We start from the raw sequence: 13,329 nt of genomic DNA, 5'->3' as shown, positions 1-13,329 counted from the left end.
AGTCGATGTCTTAAGATTAAAAATGTATCACATGTGGATGTATGTCATCCTTGCTCGGAATTAGCACAAGGTTGTGATCAGGTGAGAGGTTAACAACCAACTCAACTATTTTATTATTCTGATAATGATGGTAACTTCTTTGATATATTGAAATATTGTAGCTTTTGTATTCACCGGGGGATTATTTTGTTCAAGCATCATCTTTCCGAGGAACTAAATTTTTTCTGGTTCATATGTACCTTAGGGTCAGGATCAATATCCTGTTCTTTGTGAGTAACTAGGGAACATTTTCTTAATCTGCAGTTTCTTTAGAAATTGATTTACTTGTTCTCTAGTATTTACATAATTGGTTTTATTTATAAGAGTTATTAATATGTGACTTCTTGAATTCTTTCATGAGAGATGACTTCAAAATATTGGTTAGCTTCTTCTGGCCATTCTTATCAATCTGTTGTAGCTATAGCTATAGTTAGAGAGTCCCAGAGTAAGCTGACTTCTGTTAGGTCAACTATTCAATTAGTCACCCTTAGATAGATCTTCTATTGAATCTGATACAAATCTGATGATCAGTTGAGTTAGGGTCATGGTAACAAATATGTAATCATTATTAGCACATTTAGCGCTAAGTTGTAACATTGCTCAATTAAATCTGCCTGATTGTTCCACCTTGGATATGCTTCCCTATAAATCTGTTGTCCACTGTCGGATCAATTTAGGATAAACGTCTTGCTACAATAAATTTTGCCCTTTCTTGTTAATGACTCTTATATGTAGGTTAGGTTATCAGGTCTATTTTTTTTTGCATGTTGAGAATTGGCTACGAAATTTTTACTGATTGTTCACTTTGGATATGCTCTATTTAAATCTGTTGTCCATCGATAGAACAATTTGTACTACTCGTGCCATTCGACATTTTTGTAGTAGAATTTATCTGAATTATGAAATTTAGCAAAGGGTTATAATAGACCTTAACTAAGTATGTTGGTACCATATGAGATATATCGGGCATTAATTCATCTCCATTTACATGACTCATAATTTGCGGTTAGATATGATCGATCGAGTCAGCTGTAAGTGTGAGTAAGTTAGTCGTCGTATAGGTTATATTGAGTTTGTATTCGAATATTGTTGTTATGGTGTTCTTGTTGACTATAATTTGGGGTTTTATTTAAATCTACTAAATCAACTTGAACACAATTTGGTCTTTTTGGGTATATGTCACAGAGGACTGGTACTATGAGTTTGGACGGTGTCCAACGATAGGTTAGTTTATAGTAGTGTAGTATTCATAGGTTCTTGATATATTTTAGATATTTGTTTTCTTCACGGCTGTGTTGGATCCCACAGCGTGTGATTTTTCTCTGTGGATATTTGTATGGAGTATCTATATGGGTATATATATGTGTGTATATATATGTATATATATGTATGTGTGTGTGTATATATATATATATGTGTATATAATAAAAAAAAAATTGTTCATAAGATCAATTTTTTTTTCTTACAAGTAATGGGGGAATGTAACGATGAGTGATACTCATCGTCACTTTATAATATGCATTTCAAAATATTTATTAGGAAAAGCAACTCCCAATAAGTATACAACCAAATATACTTCAGCGTGTAGTAGGTATTGCCTAGATTTTTACTATTTGGATGATGTTTGTAACTTTTGGGGAAATTCAAGTTTTATAAGTTGGTTCGCCTGGCGATGCCGGCATCCGGCTGGCGTGTTGGTCATTTCGGCAACCGCAGCGGTCCGGCACTTAGTTTTCGGCTTTTGATAAGGTAACAGTTCAATCTCCGCCGGTGGCCATTGCATAAGAAATAGAAATTTGGTTGACATATTAATTTATAAGAAGAGTAATTTACGTTGGAGGAAGTTTTGTTTTGGTTTTGTAGTGTGGAGTGTTTCAAGAGAAGAGTTTTTATTTTTCAACTCCGTTTTTGGAAAGCAATGGGTATGTATGAATGTCACATAGCTATGGTTTTTCATTTCTTTTCCGTGAAAAAAAAAAGGTAACTGTCTAAATCATTTCTAATACCATGTTTAGATTAGATTGAAAACATTGCTATTCTTCAGTTATCACAGTTTCAATATCTACTTCTAATCTACGTTCTACAGATCAAAAAAATTCCAAGAATTACATTTTCACTCCACAAGTTTGAAATCAATGATAAGCTAATTCTCTCCTTTAAATAATTCCAGAGTGTAATCTTTGATTGCAAGATCCCCATTTACTTGTCTAAATACTTTCTTATATTCGTTTAAAAAGCTGTTTCCATTCAAGGATAATCAAGGTCAATGAACTTTAAGCATGGACATCAAACTTCAATTTTTACTTAGATTTTTTCTCTGTCAAGTTCTGATAAGGTGATACACCTTTTTGTAGAGGCCCTGTTTCATATATGCTCAAGGCCAACCAGCTGATCAAGGTTTGTTTTTTAGCCACTGGTGGAGAAGGAGAAGTAGAAGATTAAGTCAAGTCACAGCTTTTGTTTTTTTGGAAATGGAATAAAATAATTTTGGGAAATTTTGGGCGATTTTGTTACTTTTATGGAATATATGTTGATTTGCCAGTCATAGAAGCGTACCTCCTTGTGGATGACAGTACCCCCCAGGTTTGGGGAAGATTGGAGGATAACTTGGATCTCCAACCATTCATCTAGCAGGATTTTGGAGAAGAAACCAGCTCTCACTTGTAGAAGCAACAGGTTTTATAGTAAAATTTACGTTTTCAATTTTTGTTCAATAATATCTTTCAACTTTAATAGTTTTAATAACTTTGAAATAAATAACTTTAATAATAATATAAACTCACTTTGCTAAAATTTAATAACTGTCTAATATTTAATATTTTTCAACAAATTTTACCTTTCACCGCTCACATCATTCATTTAAAATAATCTGAAGATTATAAATCATCGTGTAAAGGTGTTGTATACAATATCTAGGTGTTTATTCCCTTATTTCATAACCTTTATTTCAGTTATTAGATATTGTACTCAGGTTTATCACTTTAGGTCAGATACGGAATTGTCAGCCAATATTGTGATCAATATCAATATAATATTTTTGTTTAGGTAAATAACTTGTAATTTCAAATAACTGTCTTGGTATAATTAATTAAATTTTTGTGTTTTATTTTTTTTCTGTAAATCTCAGTGTCGACAGGAGCGTATCCTTCTAGTACGACAGGTACTAGTTAGCTAGTGTATAAATTTGTATATATAGGGGTTATAGGTATTTTTTTTTTATTAAATTGGTTGGTTGTACATACTTATATGTTTTATTATCCTACCTTTTAATAGTATTAGTTAGGTACAGCAATATAGGTCACGTGGAGAGCAATATATTCTATTCTTTCCTGGCGCTCAACACTACTTCTGAATATCTTCTTGGTCAATAGTTCTTTTCTTGTCATTACTCCTTATATTAATTTATTTTCTTTATCATTCAAGTATTTCAGTAGGTAGCGTCTTACTAGGGCATGCAAATACGGCCTGATCCTTCCCTGAGCCCTACTGTTTAGTCTCTTCAATTTCCAGCTAGCCTATTTTGTGGAAACTTCCATAAATAAGTAATTACCCTTTAAAGCAATGTCTATTCTGCCACAACATAACCTCGTTTCGTTACAACTTCACCTTCTAGATCATAATCATTCTTTCAATGAAGAGTTTCAAATTCTGCATATCCAAAATAAAGGCCTTAAGCTATCTTTTTAGAATCTATGGAAATTAATAAATTGAACAATACAGATATAATTCTAAATGACCAACTCGAGACAAACAGCTCCCCACTCCTCAACCTCTTCAGCTAAAGACTTAAAAGCTGTAGTCACTTAGTTGTAATAAATTTTGTGGAAGTATAGAAAACAAACGTTTTCTGTGTTTTATTGTTAATTAAGCAATATGTATATTTCCTGTAAGTACAATAACATAGTGGGAATCCGCCCCAAATTATAATTTTAAAATGTGGCATAACAATTATTACTTTTAGTCCAGAAAGCCACTGCACATCCGCTAGGAAAAATATTCTAATTCGGATTTTTTGTACAATCTTACTCAAAAAGGACTCCTTTTAACAAATTTGCATGTTGCCAGGACCAAAAGGTGGTCAAAAATTTTTTAAACGTTTTTTTTTTGTTTTTTTCCTAAAATTATTTTTTTTGCATGGAAAAAAGTTTTTTTAGGTTTTTTGGATCATTCCAAACAGAAAAGGTCTTTAGTGACTTTTCTCTAAAAATGAGTTTTTGACATATAATCGATTAAAAATTGAAAAATTGCGAAATCGGCCATTTTTAACCCTCAAAAACTATGTGAAAAACTCAAAATTTGAATGTTGCCAAGGTAGGCAGATATTCTTTAAACATCGATTGATGAAATCATGAAGAGGTTTTTGCAATAAAATATTCAAAACTCCTTTGTTTTTTAATTGCTAATAAAGCGTGCGCGACACTATTTTCCACCGACAGTATGGTGCAAATGAAAGGAATAAATTCGTTATTTCGTAAACCTGCGGCTTTAAGGAAAAATCCCGAAACAGGTCGATTTTTTTTTCAAGTTATGATATTGTGGCATATATGATATACTATTGACATCATCCGTCTGGGCGTGATGACGTAATCGATGATTTTTTAAATGAGAATAGGGGTCGTGTGGTAGCTCATTTGAAAGGTTTTTCAATTCTCTAGTCGGTAATGTAAACATTTATATAATTATTTATACAGGGTGTCCTTCTACTTCTTTTTTTTTTCAAATAATTTAATTTAATAAAAATTTTTTGGACACCCTGTATAAATAATTATGTAAATGTTTATATTACTGAATAGAGAATTAAAGAACCTTTCAAATGAGCTAGCACACGACCCCTATTCTCATTTAAAAAAATCATCGATTACGTCATCACGTCCAGATGGATGACGTCATTAGTATACCATATATGCCACAATATCATAACTTAAAAATAAAAATCGACCTGTTTCGGAATTTTTCCTTGGAGTCGCCGGTTTACGAAATAACGAATTTATTCCTTTCATTTGCACCATACTGTCGGTGGAAAATAGTGTCGCGCACGCTTGATTAGCAATTAAAAAACAAAGGAGTTTTGAATATTGTATTGCAAAAAACTCTTCGGGATTTCATCAATCGATGTTTAAAGAATATCTCTCTACCTTGGCAACATTCAAGTTGTCAGTTTTTCACATAGTTTTTGAGGGTTGAAAATGACCGATTTCGCAATTTTTCAATTTTTAATCGCTTATATGTCAAAAACTATCATTTTTAGAGAAAAGTCACTAAAGACCTTTTCTGTTTGGAATGATCCAAAAAACCTAAAAAAAATTTTTTCCATGCAAAAAAAAATAATTTTAGGAAAAAAAACAAAAAAAAAAAACGTTTAAAAGATTTTTGACCACCTTTTGGTCCTGACAACATGCAAAGGGTCCCCGTTAAGATAGGCAAAATGCCCTCACTCTTAGAATTCAATATTTTTAATTTTTTTACGTTCTGTGCAATTAAAAAATGAGATAACGCGGATTTTTAGCTCGCCACCCCCCCTTACCCCTCTCCCCACAGCCAAAAACGTAGATTTTTAGATTTAAATTTTTTTAGTTGATTTAAAAATTTAAAAAAATTCACACGTATAGCTGAGGCTTTTACAAAACATGTCCATTTTTTACGAACCCTTAGGTCGAGTATACATAACCTCAAATTTTTTTTTAACTTTTTTAAAACCTATAACTTTTTTTTGGAGGGGCTGCAGGTCCAATTTTTTTTTGCATTTTGTGTACTTTATCAAAAGATATCTCTCTGATTTTTTTCAGATTTTTCCGTCAGGTGCGCCATCTTGACAAATTCGGAAAACTATTTTTTTAGGGGGTTTTTAAGTAATTTTCTCCATTTTATATACTGCAACATAGATCAACTCAAGGCTTTGTCAATAGATTATGTATAATTTAAAATAAATGACTATTTAAAGATTATCAAAAATTGGGCAAAACATCTTTAAACCCCCCAAAAACCGTGTTGTTTGAAGTTATGTAAGGGTTTTTGCGGGCTTAATGATATTTTTTGAGATCGATACAGCCTGAATATTTTTTTTTCATTTTTTTACGTTATATGTGATTAAAAAATAAGACTAATCGCATTTTTAGCTCAACACCCCCTCCCCCTGCCCCCACAAAAACGTCAATTTTTCTATTTTTTTTTTGTTTAATGTTGCAATTAATTTAAAAATTTTATGAGGCTTCTACAAAACATATGTATCTATTTTTTATAGACCCGTGCAGGTCGAGTGTACAATACATATAACCTCAAAATTCCTTTTTAATTTATTTAAAACGTATTTTGACTTCCAATCGATATTTTTTTAAAACGTCCAATGAATATTGTACATCTCTCTCTCTCTCTCTCTCTCTCTCTCTCTCTCTCTCTCGCGGACGTCCGCTTCAATACATGCGTAGCGCTCATTTTTAATTACTAAAAATAATAGTTAGTAATAAAATAATTACAAAAATTTCTTCAGGCTATTGCAGGGGAGGCTTTAAACTTTGAGTTGGTCACTTTATGGCTTTCATAATAATAATTATTAATCGAGTTATTAAGCCTTGAAAATGGCTATTTTCGCGTTTTTCAAATTTGAAAATGCATGTAATTCGACAACAGTCAATTTTATAGAAAAATCGCAAGATACTTTTTTTGCTCAGCTTGATCCATAGAATCTAAAACAAATTTGTCCGAAGTGAAAAAATTGATTTTTTGAATTCGTTTAAAAAAATGTTTAAACAATTTTCCGACCGCTGTACTGCCTGGCACCTTGTGGATTTGTTATAAGTACCTGTTTTTGAGTAAGTTTGTGCAAAAAAATTAATCGGAATAATTTACCTAACGGGACAAGCACACAGCGTGGATTATGAGCCAAACGTAGATGGTTTGTAAAATACACAAAACCCAAAAAAATTAGCAGCCATCTCCAAAAAAAGTTATACGTACCTATTAAAAAACAAAAAAAAAAAAAATGAGGTTATAATATGTACACTCGACTTTCGGGTCTTCGGGTCCATGAAAATAGATGTTCTGTAAAAGCCCCGGCTGTGCGTGTGAATTTTTTGAAATGTATAATTTAATAATTACTAACTATTCTAAATGGGAAATAAGCCACAATTTTACTAAAAAATGATTTTATTAACGTTTCGACGTCCACCACGGACGTCGTTGTCAAAATACAAAATATTAATAAATCAACCAAAAATGTTGCTTGAATCTCCTAATAATTTAATTTAATCTGACCTATTTATATAGATTGTCCCAAACCATTTTTTCAGTGCGTCACAGATTATCGAATTCTCTCTATCGCATTACAGATGGAAAATAAAATCTTTTTTAGTTAAATTGTGGCTTATTTCCCATTTAGAATAGTTAATTACAAAAATGCCACAAAGAAATAGCTTCAGAACAACATTTATAGTTTAATTGCAAACCGACTTAAAAAAAATAAAATCGAAAAATTGACATTTGGCTGTGGGGAAGGGGGGATAGGGGAAGTGGGCTAAAATTTGCTCTGAGTCCTAATTTTTTAAAATTATATAGAACGTAAAAAAATAAAAAAAATATTCAGGCTGTATCGACCTCAAAAAATATAATTAGACCCGCAAAAATCCTTACAAAACTTTAAACAAACATGGTTTTTAGGGGGTGTAAAAGTGTTTCGCCCAATTTTTAAATATCCTAATATACTCAGTTATTTCAAATTATACATAATCTATTAACAAAACCGTGAGTTGATCTATGTTGCAGTCTATAAAATGGAGAAAATTCCCAAAACCCCCCTAAAAAAACAGTTTTCCGGATTTTTCAAGATGGCGCACCTGACGGAAAAATCTGAAAAAAAATCAGAGAGATAGCTTTTGATAAAATACACAAAATGCAAAAAAAATTGGACCTGCAGCCCCCTCCAAAAAAAAGTTATAGGTTTTAAAAAAGTTAAAAAAAAATTGAGGTTATGTACACTCGACCAAAGGGTCCATAAAAAATGGACATGTTTTGTAAAGGCCTCAGCTATATGTGTGAATTTTTTGAAATTTTTAAATCAATTACAACCCAACTAAAAAAAAATTTAATCTAAAAATCTACGTTTTTGGCTGTGTGTGGAGGGGTAAGGGGGGTGGCGAGGTAAAAATCCGCGTTATCTCATTTTTTAATTGCACAGAACGTAAAAAAATTAAAAAAATTGAATTCTGAGAGTGAGGGCATTTGCCTATCTTAACGGGGGGTACCCTTTGTTAAAAAGAGTCCATTTTGAGTAAGATTGTGCAAAAAATCCGAATTAGAATATTTTTCCTAGCGGATACGCAGTTGCTTTCTGGACTATTTGAACATAATAGATAAACTAAAAGACAAGAAAAGATGGTTCAGATTTGATTACAGTACAGAGCCTCTACTATGTGCTTATGCGTCTTTCGGAATAACCGTTTCCTCATCGGAGGATGAGCCAATCAAATCCTTTCATATTTTCGGGATAATTATCAAAATAATTACCAAAGATGTTACTAGCACGATCTATGAATCGAAAGTCAAATAAGTCAGGAAATAAAATTCGAAATTATTTATCCTCTGAGCTTTTTAAGCTGGAAAAATAGAGCATAACAAAGTGGCGAATTTGTGATAATAAGTTTAACGAAATATTTCCTTTAATATCCACAAAAGTGAATAAAGTATAAACTAAAATTAATAATTCGCTAAAATTATTATCACGGTGAATGGCAGGACGTGAAATGCAATTTTAGATTTCCTTTGTTGAGTATTTCGCAACTCTGTTATGCTTTATTTTCCAAACTTAAAAAGCTCAGAGGAATAATTTCGAATTCTATTTCCTGACTTATTTGACTTTCGATTCATTGATGGTGCTCGTAGCATCTTTGGTTTTTATTTTGATAATTACCCCGAAAGGATGAAAGGATTCGATTGCAGGTCAGTGCCTCTACCCAGGTGCTCCGATGATTAAGCGGTTATTCCAAAATACGTATAAGCACATAGTAGAGGCTCTGTACTGTAATCAAATCTGAACCATCTTTTCTTGTCTTTTAATTTATACTTTATTCACTTTTGTGGATATTAAAGGAAATAATTCGCTAAAACTATTATCACGATGAATGACAGGACGTGAAATGCAATTTTAGATTTCCTTTGTTAAGTATTTCGCAACTCTGTTATGCTTTATTTTCCAAACTTAAAAAGCTCAGAGGGTAAATAATTTCGAATTCTATTTCCTGACTTGTTTAACTTTCGATTCATTGATGGTGCTCGTAGCATCTTTGGTTTTTATTTTGATAATTACCCCGAAAGGATGAAAGGATTTTATTGCAGGTCAGTGCCTCTACCCAGGTGCTCCGATGAGGAAGCGGTTATTCCAAAATACGTATAAGCACATAGAGGCTCTGTACTGTAATCAAATCTGAACCATCTTTTCTTGTCTTTTAGTTTATACTTTATTCACTTTTGTGGATATTAAAGGAAATACCTAATTCGCTAAAATTATTATCACGGTGAATGACAAGACGTGAAATGCAAGTTTAGATTTCCCTTGTCGAGTATTTCACCACTCTGTTATGCTTTATTTTTAACCTTAAAAATTCAGAAGATAAATAATTTCTAATTTTATTTGCTGACTTATTTGACTTTCGATAATAGATAGAATTTAGTACAGATAGACAGCTCAGGCAATAAAGAATAAGTAGATAAAAGGCATTATATTTAATTTCGATTCAGAGATCATTACCATCTTTCTATGGACCATTTCGAACTCTTTTGTTCTCATCAGGAAAGCAACTGTAATGATGCTCTGAATCGAAAAATAAAACACCTTTACCATTCATGCCAATTACCAAATATAATTAACATTAAGACACGATAGCGACCTCTATTAACAAAATGTCGAAACCCAAAAGACTCCGTTTTCAAACAAATAAATGTTTAAAAATAATAAAATCTTTGGATTTCTTAATTCGGAAACAGATTCTCTCTTATACCTATTCCCATCCTTCTAAAAAGTGCAAGGAATAACGGGTGATAAATGTATAGACATGGGGAGTCTACATAGTTGCACTCCACAACATATCAATTCACCGAGGTAAAGATCAACAAATATGCTTCCTAGTACTCGATACGTGAGTAAAAACGGTAGGTAGATAAAAGGCATTATATTTAGATAAAAAAGGGTTCAAGGCAGGTTTTGTTTATATTCGATTCAGAGTTGGACCACCATCTCCATATAGTAACTATTTCAGCATCCTTATGCATCATCAGTGAAGATTATGCAGTCACAACTCTGAAGGGAATACAAACATTCTGCCTCTTTTAAAGCAAACCATCGCGATGCGATGAACCCGCCTTTTGAGACGCAAAACAGCGACATCTCTCGTATTACGAGGAAAACGAAAAGCCCTAGATACAAAGTTTACTACTTTTTAAACAATTAGAATAATTGAAATAAAAATATAATAAACAATATTTTAAATCCAAGACTTTTCGTTAATAAACTGCTTTCTGGCTGCATCCCATATCTCCGGATTTTACAATATATAATCACATAGAGACGACGAAATAGGAGAAAGCAAATAGAGGACACTTAGGCCACGCATTTACCTTCTCTTCGTCTAGGAAAAGGACCGAAAGACAGTTTCTAAATACTCACAAATTGAGTAAAAATGAAAAAGATAAAAAAGGGTTCAAGGCAGGTTTTGTTTATATTCGATTCAGAGTTGGACCACCATCTCCATATAGTAACTATTTCAGCATCCTTATGCATCATCAGTGAAAATTATGCAGTCACAACTCTGAAAGGAATACAAACATTCTGCCTCTTTTAAAGCAAACCATCGCGATGCGATGAACCCGCCTTTTGAGACGCAAAACAGCGACATCTCTCGTATTACGAGGAAAACGAAAAGCCCTAGATACAAAGTTTACTACTTTTTAAACAATTAGAATAATTGAAATAAAAATATAATAAACAATATTTTAAATCCAAGACTTTTCGTTAATAAACTGCTTTCTGGCTGCATCCCATATCTCCGGATTTTACAATATATAATCACATAGAGACGACGAAATAGGAGAAAGCAAATAGAGGACACTTAGGCCACGCATTTACCTTCTCTTCGTCTAGGAAAAGGACCGAAAGACAGTTTCTAAATACTCACAAATTGAGTAAAAATGAAAAAGATAAAAAAGGGTTCAAGGCAGGTTTTGTTTATATTCGATTCAGAGTTGGACCACCATCTCCATATAGTAACTATTTCAGCATCCTTATGCATCATCAGTGAAGATTATGCAGTCACAACTCTGAAGGGAATACAAACATTCTGCCTCTTTTAAAACAAACCATCGCGATGCGATGAACCCGCCTTTTGAGACGCAAAACAGCGACATCTCTCGTATTACGAGGAAAACGAAAAGCCCTAGATACAAAGTTTACTACTTTTTAAACAATTAGAATAATTGAAATAAAAATATAATAAACAATATTTAAAATCCAACACTTTTCGTTAATAAACTGCTTTCTGGCTGCATCCCATATCTCCGGATTTTACAATATATAATCACATAGAGACGACGAAATAGGAGAAAGCAAATAGAGGACACTTAGGCCACGCATTTACCTTCTCTTCGTCTAGGAAAAGGACCGAAAGAACCATTTATATTTAATTTCGCTTCAGAGATCATTACCATCTTTCTATGGACCATTTCGAACTCTTTTGTTCTCATCAGGAAAGCAACTGTAATGATTCTATAAAAATATAAGTCTTAAGTCTAAAAAATAATGTTGTTCTGAAGCTATTTCCTTGTGGCATTTTTATGATTAACTATTTAGATGGTATTTTATATTTTGACAACGACACCCGATTTGGGCGTCGAAATATTAATAAAATTATTTTTTCAATTTTTCCTCTTCTTAAGGTGCCGAGACCACTTGTCGATCGTTGGCTCTCATGTTTCCCAGCATATTAACAATCATTGTCTTATTTACAGCCGCACGAAATAGCTCAGTGCTAGTTTTCCCAAACCATTGGCGTAGGTTTTTAAGCCAAGAAGTTGTACGGCGGCCCACACTTCTTTTTCCCATTATTTTATCTTGCATGACAAGGTGAAGTATGTCATATTTTTCTGGGTGACGCATTATATGACCAAAGTATTCCAATTTGCGCCTTTTAACTGTTCTTTTGCGACTAAAACCCTTTCTTTTGTGACTCTTTCTACCCAACTGATCTTCGGAATACGGCGGTAGACCCACACCTCAAATGCTTCTAGGTTTTTAAAAGCGATTCTGTCAGGGTCCATGCTTCAACCCCGTAAAGTAGTATTGGGAATATATAACATCGAACCATTCTTATGCGAAGTTCCAAATTTAGATCATGACTGCACAGGATTTTCTTAAATTTCATAAAACTTGTCCTTGCTTTGGCGATTCTACTTTTTATTTCTGTACTAGGGTTCCAGCTTTCATTAATATGAGTACCCAGGTATACAAGATTATTTACTCGTTCAATTGAGTAATTACCGATTTTTACGATATAGTTATTATTATTTACGGCTACCTGTTTACTAACAACCATAAACTTTGTTTCTCTTGCGTTCAGTTTGAGTCCATATATCGCGCAGAATACCACCATTCGGTTCAATAACGCTTGAAGATGTTCAATTGATTCTGTCAGTAACAAGGTGTCATCTGCGTATCTGATATTGTTCATAAGCATACCATTAATGGGTATTCCCTCTTTTGCGTTTTCAAACACTTCATTTAAGATTGTTTCAGCGTAAAGATTAAACAACATTGGTGACAATATACAGCCTTGTCGAACTCCACGCTTGATTTTTACTTCTTCAGAGCACCGATTCCCAACCCTAATTGCCCCAATACAAATTTGCGATTATTCTAATGTCCCTACCGTCCAGACCGGTAGATTTGAGAATATGTAGCATTTTTTCATGGCGAACTTTATCAAAGGCCTTTTCAAAATCAATCGCGCACATGAAAACGTCATGATTTACATCTCTGCATCCTTGATTAAAGCTTGGGTTGCGAATAGTGCATCACGCGTTCCAAGGCCACAGCGAAAACCGAATTGAGTACTTGAGATTCTTTCCTCAATTTTTCTATATGTTCTTTGATGAGTTATTCTGAGAAAAGTTTTCAATACATGACTCATTAGGCTGATGGTGCCATAGTCGCTGCATTTTGTGGCTCTGTGTTTTTTTTGGTAGTACAACAAATGAGGATTTAAGCCAATCTTTAGGAATTTTTCCGCTTTCTTAGATGAAGTTGATCCA

At 33.0% G+C, this 13,329-nt stretch overlaps 1 long non-coding RNA gene across 1 annotated transcript; it reads left to right on the top strand.

Moving 5' to 3' along the window:
• Nucleotides 1-1,056: 1,056 nt before the first annotated feature.
• LOC126892957 (uncharacterized) lies at nucleotides 1,057-3,145 on the top strand. The gene is made up of 2 exons (XR_007701063.1): nucleotides 1,057-1,961; nucleotides 2,450-3,145. It is a non-coding gene; the product is annotated as an uncharacterized LOC126892957 (long non-coding RNA).
• The last annotated feature ends 10,184 nt before the right edge of the window (nucleotides 3,146-13,329 follow it).

Source organism: Diabrotica virgifera, chromosome 9, assembly GCF_917563875.1.
Source record: "Diabrotica virgifera virgifera chromosome 9, PGI_DIABVI_V3a".
Lineage (NCBI taxonomy): Eukaryota > Metazoa > Arthropoda > Insecta > Coleoptera > Chrysomelidae > Diabrotica > Diabrotica virgifera.
The sequence above is the reverse complement of the archived record's forward strand: the minus strand, read 5'-3'. Positions and strand labels throughout refer to the sequence as shown.